The sequence below is a fragment of the Takifugu rubripes genome, chromosome 18, assembly GCF_901000725.2.
Source record: "Takifugu rubripes chromosome 18, fTakRub1.2, whole genome shotgun sequence".
NCBI classification, from domain to species: domain Eukaryota; kingdom Metazoa; phylum Chordata; class Actinopteri; order Tetraodontiformes; family Tetraodontidae; genus Takifugu; species Takifugu rubripes.
Window position 1 is genome coordinate 1,343,775 of NC_042302.1, and position 4,286 is coordinate 1,348,060.

The following is a 4,286-nucleotide window of genomic DNA, read 5'->3' on the forward strand; positions in this document are numbered from 1 at the left end:
AACAATAATTCTTCTCACAGTTCATAATATAGAAGGAAATGACCTTGGCAGATGTCTGTGCTCTCCATGTACATTTTATTCTGTAGTTTGACATTTTATCACTGAACATAAAAATATCAAAGCTTTCTTGGTCCTTAAAAGATAGAGCTACTGGCTGCTGGGTCAGTCAGGTTGACCATGTGACCAAATTTCTGTCATTAAAGAGACCTTAATAATAACCCCTCCTTAATAGTAAAATTGTTGTTTGATTTGGGTCGGTATCAACAGCTCCAGTTGTGGAATATGGACATATATACACATATTGGGCATAGGAGCAACTTGTAAATGTATCCTTGTTGAATTATATGTTCATCCACTACGGACTTTTCACTGGCTCCGAGGGACTCACGGTTACGCCCACAGGACAACAGCGCTCACCAATTCAGTGATTTTAAAGCGTATCTTAATGCAGATGCTCTGATTTTTAGTTTTGTGAACACATCATATAACATTTGAATAGAATTAATGGAATGCGTTAGTGCATGTCGTATGTGTAGAGATCAAACGCAATCTGATTCATGGTGTTGCAAACCTTACAACATTAAAAATGTGTGAATTTTTAAGCACCAGAGAGAAAAAACCTCAGCGTTGATGATCAGGGGCAAACTTTTCATCCCTCGCTTCATCAGGTACTGGATGGTCCTCGTGTTGAGACACAATCTCATCCTTCTTTTTCCAAGCCACAGCCATTTATCGGCAAGGTACCACAGTCAATTACTGCATATCCACAATATGCAGTAATTGACCTCGAAATGTACCTCGAAATATTTTTGCATCTACTCATATATTATCTAAGAATAGGAAAGGATTATTCTAACGTTTTTCATTAACAGATGCATTCAAGTCTTCATTATAAACATGAAGCAGACACCATTGTTTAAACAAGGAGTGGTGCTCACACAACTGGAAACCAGATCATATGCAAACTAGCCACTCACCAGTTAGTGAGAATGGAACTGAGCATCTTCTCCGTCTGAGCGAGCCTTTGTTCCAGCTCGTTCAACTGGTTTTCTGCACACGAAGATGATAATTATTTGTCGCCCATATTCAAAAAAATATGTTTGAATACAGAAAGCACTGATATGCAAAGCACAAAACCAGAGGCGTAACTGACTGCCACACACACCTGCCTCCACGGACGTTTTGGCCTCTTTTACGAGTTTTACGTGTAGGAGGACAAAATGATTCCCTACGTTGATAATCTGTCAGAAACTCTCTTCATTGTCATGTTTTATACTTGCTTCACCTTTAAAAACTTGTATGCTGCAAACATGCCCACCCCGATGGCGTACAGAGGCATCAGAGTGAACACATAGCCTTTGTTACTGTTGGCTTTGTACTTGTCGCTCTTCAGCTCTTGCTCCATGAGCTTTTTCATCTGTTGCAGGTTCTCAGCGCTCTGAGATGGACCTGGTGTGTTCATGCTAACTGGCTGTCCTCTCATCGAACCTGGACCAGGTCCTGTTGTTTGTCACAAACCAGACGAGAACCCAAATGCTACACCAGAGTTTGACTGAACACAGCAGGAACAGACAATAGACCGGATTCACCAGCAGGATAGAATAGTCGGGTACAGGCAGAGTCGAGACTGGGCAGAAAGCAGACAGAATTTACTGGGGAGCAGACAGAATAGAATGGTTAGGAGCAGGCCAGGTCGGAACCGGGCAGGCAGGCAAACAGGAAAACGCTGGAAAGTCATCAGAAGCACAATCAACGATCTGACAGGGAGATGGCGTAACTCCGGGTACTAAGAAGGGAGCGCTCCAGTCAATTAATAATCTCATACCCGCAATATGTATCTCAAAATATTTTTATTATCATTTCATATATTATCCCAGAATAAGAAAGGATTATTATAATGCTTTCATTAACCAATGTGCTCTTTTTTTTTTAATAAACACCCTGTCAGGCAGTAATCTACGTGAACAGCTAAACAAGCCATGTAAATAGAAAGGACAACCACTGTGCGCACATGCGGGCGAGCGTGTGTGTGGGAAGGGGGGGGGGGCAGTAGTAATACAAGGTTGCATAATATGTTACTGGTTGAAACAGTATTCTTCCTATTGAATTTCATGTTCACAATTGTGTTATCCTTATCTTCCATCTTTCGCATACCGCCATTAGGAGTCCATTATGTAATGATTTGATATTGGATGGAATTTGAGATTAGTGCAATTTTTGTGTCTTTAGGAAGTGATTAATTTCCAACAGAATCACGTAGACAAAATCCTGTCGCTATCAAGAAAATGGTGTTTTTGCTAGTTTTAAAAGCTGACTTTTTAAAATAGTTTTTTTTTTTACTTTGTCATTAACTTCCAATATATTTAAAATAAGAAAATTACATTAAAAAAAAAAAATAAAACCACAGGAAGTTGGTTATTTTTCTGCCTTGACTGATAGCTAAAAAATCAGGATCCTTCAAATTTTCAATAGTTAACTAAGAGAATGAAAAAAATGCAGTATTATTGCAGTTATCAGTACCATTTATACTATTATAGTAACGTATCATATCTTTAACCATGAGCTCCAGGGACACTGCCAGGCTTTCGGTGGCCATAGGCATAATTGGTTAAACCCAAAATGCTTATTTTTACCACTTAGAAATGACAGATATTGTTGTGGTACTGTTTGTTTTAGGTGGCCAAACATTAAACTGTATTTGTGACTAATCGTGAGATTTGGTGAAAGACAAAGTGTAGGAGAACAGTGTTGAAAAGAGCTACAATTGTCACAGCCCCTTTTCCCCAGTTCCCTCCTTTCCCAGTACTTTTCCACTGCCCTGCTCACACCACACCCTCTGATCACCACACCTGCTCTCAGTCACTGATCACACACCTGCTCTCAGTCACTGATCACACACCTGCCCTCACTCATCAATCAGCTCACCTACCAGTATATATTCTCCAGCCTCACACTCACTCAGTGCCAGATTGTTCTTCTGCTTTCATGCGAGACTTTCCAGCGTTGTTTCCCTGCCGGATTACCCGTTACCGACGCTGCCTGTCTTCGTTCTGCCTGCCTTGCCTGTTCCCCAGACAACCTACCTGCTTTCTGACAACGACTTCTGCCTCAGCGTCTCTGGTTCCTGTCTGCTCACCTGGTTTTGACTTCTCTGCTCGTCCCACTCCCCGAGCCTGCAACCCATAGACTTTGTGTGGGCCCGGAGCCTGAAGAACGGACTATTTCCTGTGTTTCCTTGTCTGCCTGAGTTCCTGTTTGCCCGTGTGTTAATAAAAGGCATTACAGTACTACGGTCCAGCTTTCCAGAGTGCTGCATTTGGGTCCAAACTGCACCCGTCACAACAATACACTCAAACATATAAATGAGCTGCGCAGACCTAATCAAGCCTGTCTAATGTTTAATTTTCAATTTAAATACATAAAAATGAAAATCGAAATACTGAGTTAAATTTCATATTTTGGTTTGTTTGTAAGTGAAAGATTTATTTATTTTAAATCGATCGAGGAAACATATACGTTGTCACGAATACTTGGCTCAAGGTAGCCATGACATAAAATGGGGAGACTAAAGATGAGGATTTCGAACCCAAAATAATATTTATTAAAGAACCAAGTGGAATATAAAACAGGAAAGTCCAAGTAATCACAAAGAGGGAAAACCCCAAACTCCTGCGGCCGTCAGGCTACGGAACGTGACAAGCTCCACTGCAGCACACCAGATAGGACGAGAGGCTCCTCTTTTGACGCTCTCCAGATAGGTGTTTATACCTGAACCCGTCAGGCAGCCAATCCCAGCAGATAAGCCACAGGTGAGCAGGTGAATATGCTGGGTCGACTGGAAACGCTTGGCACTCCCCCTGCAGGTCAGCCAGGAAATCGCCCCTCCAGCCAGCCAGTGAGGCACGACAGAGCCGTCACAAGGTACATATACCATACTATATATGTGTATATCCATTGAAGAGAATTGTGTTTATTTTATTATCATGTGTTGTACCATATGTTTCTGTTTTCTGTTAGAAGCACTTTAGAAGTTAGGAATGGTAGAATGTTTAGTAAGTGTAATAAAGGTCAGTTGACCCTTCCTTGACACAATTGTTGTTTAGATAGTTGCAATCAGCAGGAGACACTCAGACGGGCAGTGTTAAACCACATCCTAAAACTTGACAGCATAGTTTACTGGTGTTGATAAGTTCCTCTGGAAGAAGGTAAACTATGAACTGGCCATTTGTTAGACAACGGAGAACAAGGACTGTGTCAGCATCCAATGGGACGGGAAGAAGAAGACG